Source organism: Dasypus novemcinctus, chromosome 16, assembly GCF_030445035.2.
Source record: "Dasypus novemcinctus isolate mDasNov1 chromosome 16, mDasNov1.1.hap2, whole genome shotgun sequence".
Classification (NCBI taxonomy): domain Eukaryota; kingdom Metazoa; phylum Chordata; class Mammalia; order Cingulata; family Dasypodidae; genus Dasypus; species Dasypus novemcinctus.
The window spans coordinates 35649096-35662238 of record NC_080688.1 but is presented as its reverse complement, the minus strand read 5'-3'; the positions used below and the strand labels follow the sequence as shown (position 1 = coordinate 35662238).

Below are 13143 nucleotides of genomic sequence, written 5' to 3'. Positions count from 1 at the left end.
AATATGGTATATAAGTCTTGTAACGTGCTATTGGTTTTGGTTTGCTAGTACTTTGAGGATTTTTGCATCTAATTGATAAAGGTATTGGTCTTTCCTTGTGATATCTTTATCTGGCTTCGTTTTACGATGATGTTGGCTTCATAGAGGAGTTAGGAAGTGTTCCTTCCTCTTCCATTTTTTAGAAGACTTGGAGCAGGATCGGTGTTATTTCTTCTTGAATGTTTGCTGAAATTCACCAATGAAACTATTGGGTCCTTGGCTTTTCTTTGTTGGGAGATTTTTTATTATTAATGCAATCTCTTATTATTGGTCTTTTATTTCTTCTTGATTCAGTTTAGTTAATTTGCATGTTTTGAAGAATCTGTCCACTTCATCTACAATATCTAATTTGTTGGTATACGATTGTTCAGACTACCCTCTTATAATCCTTTTTATTCCTGTGGGGTCAGTAGTAATATCCCCCCTTACGTTTCAGATTTTCGGATTTTAGTTATTTGCATCGTTGTTTCTTTTTTCTTTTTTGTCACTGTAGATATAGGTTTGTGAATTTTATTGATCATCTCAAAGAACCAAGTTTTGCTTTCATTGATACTATTTTTTTTTTTAGGAGGTACCAGGGATTGAACCTAGGACCTCATACATGGAAAGGAGGCACTCAAACACTTGAGCTACATCCACTCCTGTATTGTTTTTTAATTCTCTATTTCAATTATCTCTGCTCTGATGTTTGTTATTCCTTACCTTCTGCTAACTTTAGGTGTTGTTTCCTCTTCTTTTTCTAGTTCCTCCAGGGGTGAGTTTAGGTCATTTGGAGCTACATAATTCCCTCTGAACCTCTGCAGTATCCTGTAAGTTTTGGTATGTTGCTTTTGTTTTCATTTGCCTCAAGACATTTTCTAATTTCTCTTTTTAATTCTTCATGCATTGATTGTCGAAAAGTATTATTTACTTTCCACGTGGTTTTTCCATTTTCCCCTCCGTTGTTTTCTTTCTTTCTTCAGTCAATGTTAGAAGAATATAAATTGTATGATTTCAGTACTTTAAAATTTGAGAACATAGACTGTCCTGGAGAAAAATTTGCACTGGAGAAGAATGTATATTCCGCTGTTGTTGGGTGGAGTGTTCTGTGTATGCCCTTTAGTGTTTTTCAGGTACTCTACTTTTTTACTGATCTTCTGTCTTGATGTTCTATCCATTATTGAACATGATATACAACTGTTACGGCAGAACTGTTTCTCGCTTCAGTTTTGTCATTGTTTGCCTCAAGTACTTTGGGAGTCTTTATAACTGTTATATTTTATTTGTGGCTTGGCTGTTTTATTATGTGTCCTTCTTTGTCACTTGTTATAGCTTTTGATTTAAAGTCTATTTTGTCCTATATTAGTATAGCTACGCTGCTCTCTTTTGGTTTCTCTCTACATAGAATTTTGTAATATTCTTTTTCTTTCAACCTCTTTACATCTAAGGATCTAAGGTGAGTCTCTTGTAAACACATTGACTTGAATCACGATTTTTTATCCAATCTGTCAATCTGTACCTTTTGATTGGAAAGTTTAGTTCATTTACATTCAGAGTAATTACTATAAGGCAGGGCTTACTTCAGTTGTTTTATCCCCCTTTTTGGGGTACATCTTGTACATTTTTTGTGACTCATTTCTTTTATAGCAGCTTTGGTTTGTGTTTAGTTGATCTTTTGTAGTGAAACAGATCGATCCTTTCCTTTTTTCACTTTCTGTATATATTTTTAATACTTTCTCTGTTGTTACCACAGGGTTTGTATTTAGCACCCTAAACCTATAAGAGTAGTTTGAAATGATACCAGTTTAACTTCAATAGCAGTCTCTGCTCCTATATCCCTGTGTTCCCCTCTGTTGTTGTGTCACACATGATCTCTTTATATTTTGCATGTCCATACATAAATTATTTCTTATTCAACTGTATTCAATATCTTGCAATAAAGGAAATGTACAGTTACATACTGATATAACAATAATAGCTGCATCTGTAGTTACCCAGGTAGTTACTTTTATTGGGGATCTTTCTTTGTATGGCTCCGAGCTACCATCTGCTGTCCTTTCCTTAAAACCTAAAGAACTCTCTTTATCATTTCTTATAGGGCATGTCTTGGGGTGACAAACACCCTTTGGTTTTGCTTATCTGAGAACATCATCTTAAACTCTTTTTTCTTTTTTTATGGGGACGGCAGGGGGCCAGGGATTGAACCTGGGACCACGTATATGGGAAACCAGTGCTTGACCACTGAGCCACATCGGCTTTTCTGAGTTGGTTTTTTCATTTGTTTTGCTTGTTGTTCTTTGTTTTTTTTCAGGAGGCACTGGGAACTGAACCTGGGCCCTCCCATGTGGGAGATGGGCACTCAACCGTTAGAGCCACATCCACTCCCCAACACTTTATTTTTTAAATAAAACATAATAGGGCAGATGAGAAGAGCAAATATTAGAGCACGTGGCATCTATTTATATTTAACAGGAAAAATTTTAAAAAGGTAACATAGTTTTTCCTCTTAGTAGTTCTTTGGTAGTTATGAACAGGGATTTTGGCCCATATTTTTTTGTTTGTTTTTAGTATCTGCTTCTGCCTCTCCCTCTATCAGATCATCCTCCTCCACGGCCACTACTTCTTGGTGTTCTACTGCTTGAACTGCTATAGGAATCACGAGGAGCGAACCCACTTTCCACAGAAGGGGGAAGCCCACTTTCTTACCTGCCAACCTGATTATGACCACCTGAGTAGAGATTACTTTGGCTGCTGAGTTAACTTCCATATCCATCATGTAAGCCCCTGAAATTATCAAAGTGACTGCTTCCACCATAAGATGGGACCTGAACTGGAAATACACACATGGGCTACCAAACTGCAGCCATAGGTGGGATGGACCTCAAGGACCTGAACTTGAATGTGTGTGGGCTGTCCAGCTGCCATCATGGGTTCAGCGGGTCCCAGGGAGCCACATTTTGTGCGTGAGCTGCTGAGCCATCACCGTGGGTCACACAAACTGCTAAACTGATAAATTTGTCTCCTCACCAACTATTTGTCTCCTTGCTCTCCATTTTTTGGTACTTTATTTCTCCTCAATCTAGTGTTTATGGAGTTATTTTCGAGTCTTGATTATCTTCCAACATTTCAAGGAAGTTAATTTTGCTCTTTTTGCTATTAGGGTGACATTCAATAGCACATCTTAGTCCAACATCTTGAAGATGTCACCCCCCATATCTTTATTTCTTTTATGCTGCTTTCTCTACTTATAATGTCTTTTCACTCTGAGGAGCTCCCTCTAGCATTGCTTGTAGGGCAGGCAGAGTGGTGAGAAACTCCCTCAGCTTTTCTTTATCTTGGAATATCTTAATCTCTTCCTCTATTTTTATAAGACAGTTTCACAAGATATAAAATTCTTGGTTGTAATTATTTTCTCTAGCACCTTAAAAATTTCATTTCACTGACTTCTTGCCTCCATGGTTTCTAATGAGAAATCAGTCCTTAATTTTACAGGGATCCCTTGTACATGACACATTACTTATCTCTTGCAGCTTTCAGAATTTTCTGTCTTTGGCATTCAACAGATTATAATTTGTTTGGCATGGATCTCTGAGTTTTTCCTGTTTGGGGTTTGCTGGACTTCTTGAGTGTGTTTAAACCTACCTTTTGTTAAATTTGGGAAGTTTTCAGTAATTATTTCTAAGTATTTTTTCTCCCCTTCTCTCTCTCTTCTCCTTCTGAGACTCTCATTATAAAGATACTGATACTCTTGATGGTGTCTCTTGGGTCTCCGAGGCTTGGTTTACTTTCTTTTTTTTTTTCCCATAACAAAGACCATGCCATTTATTTACAAGGGCCAGTGTGGGAGTTGGGGGAGGTAGGGAAAGTCCTCTCTGGACTGCTTGGGAGTCTTTCCCACTTAGAGCAAACTTGTGTTCCTCTTGCCTTCATATTCTTAGTCGTGAGCTCTCCTAAGCAGCTGGGCCAAGTAGCACAGGGAGGAAGTGATGTGACATTCAACAGAGTGATTTCCAATTGCAGATCAAAGGTATCATTGCTACTCTTTCCTCTCCCTCCTCAAACAGAACTTTCTGGCCTAGAAGAAAATGGAATGGAAGTACAGTGATTGGGTAGCCAACAGCCAGGGGCTCTGGATGGAAAGACCCCTTTTCCGTTCCCCTAAAACACCAGAGTCAGGGGTGATAAGTGTGCTGGTTACAGCCCTGAGAGCTTCAGGAGCACTCCACACTACCCTTGGTCTACCTGCATCCAAAGGCAAGGGACCTAGCTTTCTTGGTGCCATCGATTCCTGCCCTTAAATAGCCCTTCTACCCACTTCCCTCTAGTTGGAGAGAACTTTCAACTGTAAATCAACAAAGAATCCACACACATTCAAACCCCCTCTCTCACACACACACGTACACAATTTCCCCCTACTAAGACATACACCTATCACCTCCAAGCTTTTTGAGGTTTTGAGGGGGACCCAAGTCATTGATGCTAAGGGACACACACAGGTCCTGGGTTCATGGAAATGTGTGTATGTATAAGCACATTTTGAGGAATGTGTTTCCTCAAACACATTTGAGGAATGTGTTTGAGGAAATGGTGCCAGTATGACCCCTTGTGAGCTGCACCCCTAAGTTCAGTGAGCCCCTTTCTTTAGGTCAAATTCCATTGCATCTCTAAGTCTCCTCTGGCTATCCAACCTAAAAGAGCTATTAGTGCTCCCTCTCCTTAACTGTCAAGTTCAACTTCTAAGCCTTTAAAGATAACTCACATTGTCTCCTTCATGCCCTTCCTCCAGAAAATCTCATTTCCTCTTCTGCTGCACAGATCTCCATTAGGCTGTTCTAGGGCTTGCTAGCTTCTTGTCCAGAGGTCTGTGTCAATTCCCTTTTCAGACAGCAGGAACAGGCATCTTCCTCCTCCCCCTAGAAGTCCCAACAGAGCCCAGGAAAAGGTGCTGGATTTGGTGACCAGAACAGTGGTGAGGAGAAAAGTCACAGACTGCCTGTTTCACCTTCCCTCCTACAGAGTGTGAAATTCTAGTACTACTTTTCTTCACAGAGGTTGAGCTGGGGGTGTGGGGGTGGGAAGGGAAGCGGGGGGGGGGGGGGGGGGGGGGGAGAGAAGGAAGTTAGAAAAGTAAACATAGGACAATCAAAACCCTAGTGGGGAAAAAGACTTGGCTCAATGGCTAAAGCATCCACCTATCACGTGGGAGGTCCAGGGTTCAAACCCAGGGCCTCCTTGACCCGTGTGCAGCTGGCCCACGTGCAGTGCTGATATGCACAAGGAGTGCCCTGCCACGCAGGGGTGTCCCCGCGTAGGGGAGCCCCACGAGCAAGGAGTGTGCCCCATAAGGAGAGCTGCCCAGCGCAAAAGAAAGTGCAGCCTGCCCAGGAGTGGCCCCGCACACACGGAGAGCTGACACAACAAGATGACGCAACAAAAAGAAACACAGATTCCTGTGCAGCTGACAACGAGAAGCGGACAAAAAGAAGAACATGCAGCAAATGGACACAGAGAGCAAACAACTGGGGGGGGGGGGGGAAGGGAGAGAAATAAATAAAAATAAATCTAAAACAAACAAACAAAAACCCTAGTGGTACAGTGGAAGACCCTGGTCCAGTAAACTGCACTGCCACTGAGAAGTTTGGAGATTGCAAAAGGTCGTTGTGTGAGAAGCAGGTAGGGCCAATCAAAGAAAACTGTGAAGACTATTTAAATAGCCCTGCTCAAAGAGGATCAGGAGAGAAGATTCAGTAAAAGATATAAAACCAGAATTCTCCGACAGAGCTATGAGGTTGGCACCCATGCCTCTAAAGTCACCCTGCTACCTGGAGAGGACAACAGAGAAGGCAGAGGGATGACAAGCTGCAGAGGGTGGGGACTGTCAGAGGAACCAAACACTGGCATCCAAGGGAGGGGAGAGGCAAAAGGCAGGGGCCAAGGGATTAGGAGAGCTGGGAGCCCAGTAGTCTCTCAATGGCCGTGTTGATGTCCCCTCCTGTGGCAATCAAGGCCTGCAGGTTGGCCTCCCGATTGATGAACCCCATGGAGTTGAGCTGCTCCACTTGCTGCTGAAATCTCACTTCTGGCATCTGCACCTGTGAGTTTCCACTTCTGGCCAAAAGCTGGATCATCTGTTGCATGATCTGCTGCTGCGCATTGGAAGCCCCTATTGGAGATGATGAGGCTGGCGAGGAGTTGGGGGCCTCGGGTGCAGACCCAGCATTGCTGACTGCGGAGGGGGCTGTGGGCTGGGACATCCTAAAGGACCCCAGGCTGGGTACCAGCCTGGGGCCTCCATCTGCAAGGTCTGCAATCCTTGCTGGGCCTGCAGCAGCACCTGCATGGCACTGGGGTTGGTAAGGATGGAGAGTGACTCTGGGTTCTGCATCTGCTGCTGGAAAACTGGGAGCTGCAGGTGGAGCTGCTCCTGCAGCTGGGGGTTTCCTGTGAAGAGTAGCACATTCACCATCATCTGAGCAGTGAAGTCAGGGTTCTGGGCAAGTGTCTGCATCATGCTGTGCATGTAGGGGGCTGAGATCACGTTCTGCATCAGCTGGGGGTTCTCAGAGATCTGCTAGAGGAGAGTCTGTATTTCTGGGCTGTTGAACATCCCTGACCCCAGGCTAGCTGCATTGATCCCGAAAGGGTTTGAGACTGCCGGTTGCACCTGGCTGGTCCCTGATCCTCCGGTGCCCTCCCTACTGGACCCAGGGACCTGGGAGGTGGAGTGCGAGGGGCTCCAGGGGTTGGGGAGGGGCTCTTGAGTCTCAGTCCGCAGAGGCTGGGAGGATGAGCTGTCAGAGTTCCTGGCCAGGGAAGAGAAAGGATTGTTGCCAAGCTGCTCCCGGGCAGCACTGAACATGGGCTCCTGGACATCCGTGTACATGCGGCGGAAGGCATTATACCCTCTGGGAATGCTCTCGAGGTTGCTCAGAGCCCGGTCCTGGTTCCGTATTATCTCCTGCATCAGGGCTGGATTCCAAGCAAGCTCCACTGTCTGCCTCATGAGCTTGGGGTTGATAAGCATGTAGCTAATCTCGGGGTTCCGTTCCATCAGCTGCTGCATTTGAGGGTTGGCTATAATCATGTGACACATCAGGTCAGGGTTCGACATCATGTCCTGGACCAGGGGGTTCTCCATGATCTGCGACAGCATTTTGGGATTGGACATCAGCTGTCTCTGCATCTGCTGCTGCAGCTCCATGAAGTTGGCAGAGCCCAGGCCCAGGCTGCCCAGCCCCAGGATGCCCCCAAAGCCAGAGAGTATGGAGGCAGGGGCACTGGAGGGGCCCTCCCCAGCCTCTGAGGAGGGGACTCCACCACTCCTCTGGCTTCCACTGCCAGTGTCTGAAGTGGCGCTGCCAGAGGTAGAGGGCTGGGCAAGGGTGGTGGGTGCAGCAGGCGTGGTGAAGGGTACCTGTTTTCTTTCTTCTTTTTTTCTGCCACCTTTAATTTGTTGACACCCTTGGGAAGTTTTTTCACTTATTGTGAACTACAACTCCAGTATTTGATTCCTTTTTAAAAAAATTTATTGAATAATATCACTCATATATAAACATGCATAAATAATAAGTGTATAGTAAAAGTTGTGAACTTACAAAGCAAACATGCATAACATCATACAAGGGTCCCAAACATAAACTCTCCACCAACACCTTGCATTGTCGTGAGACGTTTGTTACAAATAATGAAAGAATGTTGTCAGAATCTCACTACTAACTATGTTCATCTTACATTTGGTGTGTTTTTCCCCCAACCCACCCTATTATTTTTTAAATCTACTTATGACAGAAGTTATAAACTTATAAAACAGTCATGTGCATGTGCAGAATTCTCAAACAACTCCCCTCTATCACCACACCACACTGTGGTGGAACATTTGTTACAGATAATATATCATCTAATTGTTACCACATCCACAGTATACATTTGGCTCACATTTTCCGTACTGCCCCATTACACAGTGGGGCAGTATATCTTTGGCATAGATGCAAGAATATTATTACTGCTAACCACAGTCCATAGGTCAGTCCAGCTGTATTTTTCCCATGCTTCTCCACATTCCCACCACCCTGCAGTAGTGATGTACATTTGCTCTAGCTCACAAGGGACACTCTTGCACCTGAACCATCAACCACAATTCTCATCCACATCTTGGTTTACTGTGCTATTCAGTTCCTAGATTACTCGCTAGCATTCTGTCATCGGGCATTTATATACCTAGACTACCATTTTCAGCCACATCCCCAGTTATAAAATAGCTGTAACTCACTATGTGTTACCATCCACTCTATACATTTCCACACTTTTAGAGTAAAGCTAATTAAAACTTCTCTATACATTAAACAACAGTAGTGCATCTCAGTCTTTTTATCTCCTTTAAGAATCCACCACGTACCACCAGGGCATGAAGATATTTTCCTACAATTTGTTCTAGCAGCTTTATGGTTCCTGCTTTTATATTTACATTTTTGATCCATTTTGAGTTAATTTTTGGATAAGGTGTGAGATACTGGTCCTCTTTCCTTCTTTTGGGTATGGATATCCAGTTCTTTCAGCACCATTTGTTGAATGGACTGTTCCGCCCAAGCTGAGTGGGTTTGACAGGCTAGTCAAAAATCACTTGACCATTACATGTGAGGGTCTGTTTCTGAATCATCAATTTGGTTCCATTGGTCTATGTGTCTGTCTTTATGCCAGTGCCATGCCGTTTTTACCACTATTGCTAGGTAATATGATTTAAAGTCTAGAGATGAGGGTTCGCTTTTCCTTTTTATGATATTTCGGGCTATTCAGGACCCCTTACCATTGCAAATAAATTTGATAATCGTGTTTTCAATTTTTTTTTTTTAATCCTGGTAGAATTTTTATTGGGATTGCATTGAATCTGTATATCAATTTGAGTAGAACTGACATCTTAATGATATTTAGTCTTCCAATCCATGAGTATGGAATATTTTTCTAATTTAGGATTTTTTTGATTTTTTTTTTTAAATACTGAGTTGCAGTTTTCTGAATACAAGTGCTTATATCGTTGGTCAAATTTACTCCTATTTGAGTGCTATCTGTCATTTTATTTTCACCACTCTTTTGACACTTTTACTGATATAATCTTCACTTCTAGACTCCTCTCTTCCAGGCCTCTCTCTTCTGTCTTTTCTTTTCAGGCTCTAGCACACCCTTTAGTATTCCTGAAAATCTGGTTTCTTGCTTAGAAATTCTCTCAGTTTCTGTTTATCTGTGAATATTCTAATCTCACCCTCATTTTTGAAAGGCAGTCTTGCTGGATATAAGATTCTTGGCTGGAAGTTTTTCTCTTGTAGTATCTTAAATATATCAGACCACTGTCTTCTTGCCTCCATGGTTTCTGGCGAGAAATTAGCACTTAATCCTACTGGGTATCCCATATATGTTATGCATTGTTTTTCTCTTGCTGGTCTCAGAATTCTCCAACTTTGGCATTTGACCTTCTGATAAGTATGTGTCTTGGAGTTGGTCTATTTGGATTTTTTTTTGGATGGGAGTATGTTGTGCTTCTTGGACATGGATATCTATGTCCTTCAATAGGGTTGGGAAATTTTCTATCATTATTTCTCCAAATATTCCTTCTGCCCCTTTTCCCTTCTCTTCTCCTTCTGGGACATCCATGACATGTATTTTGCATGCCTTTTGCTGTCATTTAGTTCCCTGAGACCTTGTTCAGTTTTTTCCATTCTTTTCTTCATCTGTTCTTTCGTATGTTCACTTTAGGAGGCCATTTGTTCAAGCTCACCAATCCTTTCTTCTGCCTCCTCAAATGTGCTATTATATGATTCCAATGTTTCTTTTAATTTCATTTATTGCACCTTTCATTCCTATAAGATCTGCTATTTTTCTATGTATGCTCTGAAATTCTTCTTTGGCTCATCCAATGCCTTCTTAATATCCTTAATCTCTTTAGCCATCTCACTGAATTTATTAAGGAGATTTGTTTGAGCATCTATAATTAGCTGTCTCAACTCCTTTATATCATCTAGAGGCTTATCTTGTTCCTTTAACTGGGCCATATCTTCCTGTTCCTTGGTGTGGATTGCAATTTTTGGTTGGTGTCTCGGCATCTGGCTTACTAGAGTTTTTCTCTTTAGTTTAGGGCTTCCTGCCCTTTCTCCCATGCAGGTTGTGCAGTAGGAGCTAAGGATGTAGTTAGTGCTATAAGCTGTGGAGGCTCAAGCTGCCCTCATTGCCCAAGGGACTGATGAAGCTTCTCCCACCTTTCTCCTTTGCCAGGGGTAGTGACAGAATCACAGCTGTGTGGAATAATCAAAGTTGTAGAGGCCTAGACTGCAGTTGCCCAGAGAAACTGATGAAGCATCACATACCCCTTTCTCCCCTGCCTGGGGCAGGGATGGAGAGGGATGGAGTTGCAGATGTGGGCAGTAATCTATGCAGGGAAGGTCCAAGATGACCCCAGTTGCCCTGGGAGACTTCCGATTATTCAGTCTGTGCCAGCCAAAGCTACCTGCAATTATCTGAATAGGCTGGTACAGGGCCCGCCAGCCTCCTCCCTGCCAGAGGAGGCTGAAGCCTAGCCTAGGGCTGCAGCCTAGCCTCCAGCTGCAAGCTGGTCTGGGTGAAAGAAACCAGTTTCTACCATCACTTTGACTTTTGGTCAGCCCGGCTTCCACTCATGCTGGGGGCAGAGTCAAAATGGTGGCCACGTCCTCTTTCCCACTTGGACAGATTCACACCTGCTTAGCTGTTTCTAGGGTTATACCTTAGCCAGCTGAGTCTACTAAACAGTAGTTGAAATTGGTGCCCAACCATTTCCTCCTCCTCTCTTTCTGGAAAATGGATCTTCCAATTCCAGCCACAGAATAGCTCCTGGGGCAGCTTGCACTACCAGAGTAGGATAATCACTGGCCTCCATGGCTTGGCTGGTAATTTCCTGGAGAGGCTGGTACAGGTCCCCCAGCTTTCTCCCTGCCAGAGGTGGGGCTCAGGCCTAGGCTAGAGCTGCGATCTTATCTGGATGGAAAGAAGCCAGTCCCTACCAACACTGTGATTTTCATTCTGTCTCACTTCCCCTTGTGCCAGGTGCCAACTTAAATGGCAGCTACTGGCCTCTTTTTGGCTTGGACAGGCTTAAACTTTAGCTGTTCTTAGGGTGAATTTACTCATGAGTAGCTAAAGTTGGTACACAACCGTCTCTTCCTCCCGCCATTTTTGGGAAGTGGAGCTTTCAATTCCAGCTGTGGAACAGCTCCCAAGGTGGCTTGTGCCTCCAGTGGAGGATGGGTACTGTCCTCTGTGGTGTGTAGCACTCTACTTACAAGTCTTCTCTGCAGATGGGCAGTCTCCTCCTTCCATTCCTTCAAGTCTGTCGCAGGATGCTCTTCTGGTTTCCTAGAGCCCCCAAACTCGTGCTTCAGATAGCTCCAGAGAGCTCTGGGTGTTTACTAACTGCCCTGTAGCAGGAGCTGACTCTAGGAGCTCCTTACTTTGCCATCATCTTGCTGGTTGTCTCTGTTTGTTTGGTTCCTTTTTATAATTTCTCTTTGCTGAAGTTATCATTTTGTTCATATAGTGTATTCCTGATATCTTTTAATTCTTTATATTTTCCTTTAGCTTTTTTATCATATTTAAAACACTTTTTAAAAGCCTTTGCCTGGTATAGCCAATGTCCATTCCTCTTTGTTGGTAGCTTCTGAAGTTTTATCTTGTTCCTTTGAATGAGCCATCATTTTCCTGTTATTTTGCCTTGTAATCTTTTGTTTAGACACCGTACATTTTAATATTTTAATGTTAGCTCTGTAATTTAATCCCTAAGCTGTGTGTTCCTTAAATTAATATTCAGCTAGTGATACTACAGATTTCCTTGTATGTTAGGAGCTAATAAAAACAAACAAAATACTTTTCACACTCTTTAAAATTGGCTCTTTGTTTGGCTGGTGCTCTCTCTTAATGCTTAGCCTTCCTACCAGTGAACCTGGAGACCAGCCTGAGGTGAAAGCAAGGGCTCTTTTCAGGACTTTTCTGAGCATGGGTTTTTTCCTCAGCATATGCTCATGGCCTTAGGAATTCCCCAGTTTTCAGGGATCCAAACTGCCTCCTTCTCTCTCTGAAATAGTCTTTTAGGTCCTGGAGTTTTAATTTATGTCTGAAATCAGTCTTACACTTATTTAGCTGTCCTCAAGATGCTTCTGCCATCATGGCAGGTTCTGAAAGGGAAAGCCAGAGAAGAATGTCCTGGTTCAGTCCTTCCTGCTGCCATCAGATAGTCTGGCACAGATGTCCTTGCACCTCATTATGCACACAGGGGTTACTTGCTGCATTTGGAGCCAAGGACTCACATTGACAGAACAGGCTGGCTCCTCACTGAACGAAGGAGGGGTTGAGCAAAAGGCCAGCAAGCACACCATAAGCTCTTCCTATTATTTTTGTTTTTTTAATTTTTATTATCTTTTCCCCCCTAAAGATACACAAATCACACAAAATGCCACAACAAAAAATACAAGAGGTTCCCACATACCCATCCACCCCCCACCCCTCCCACAGCAACAACGCCCCTTGTGAATATGGTACATTCACTGCACTTGATGAGCACACCCTGGAGCGCTGCCACACAGCATGGGCCACAGTCTATGCCGTAATCCACACTCTCTCCCAGTCCACCCAGCAGGCCACGGCAGGACATACAATGCCCTGCATCTGACAATGCCAAGTCCCAAAAATGCCCCAACACCACACCTCCTTCCCTCTCCCTGCCCCCAGCAACTCCTACAGCCACAGTCTCCAGACCAAGGACAGACACAACCTTCTCCATTGCTAGAGTCACAACAATCCCACAGCAGAACATCAGTAAGTCCACTCCAACCCACACTCCACTCCTCCATCCTGAGGACCCCGGGGATGGCGACACCCACTCCACCTCCAAATCGAGAGGGGGCCTGGATAACACATGGAACCCTCCCACCCGCAGCTGCAGACTCCCTCGGCTCCCCCACACGGTGGCCAACCATCACCACCTCCCCATCAGCTGACCTGGGCAAGTCCAATGAACTGGAGAGCAGGTACTGCAACTCCGCTGAGGCTCAGGGCCTAGTCGGCAGTACGGAGACTCAAGCCCCGTGAGCACACACCAACCCCAGC

The 13143-nt window shown here is 44.0% G+C and overlaps 1 protein-coding gene and 1 pseudogene across 5 annotated transcripts in view; both read right to left on the bottom strand.

The window, feature by feature from the left end:
• ENOSF1 (enolase superfamily member 1) overlaps positions 1 to 13143 on the bottom strand; it is a 53003-nt gene that overhangs the window by 2565 nt on the left and 37295 nt on the right. The gene's annotated exons all lie outside the window — the stretch shown is intronic.
• LOC139436675 (ubiquilin-4 pseudogene) lies at positions 5839 to 12817 on the bottom strand (annotated as a pseudogene).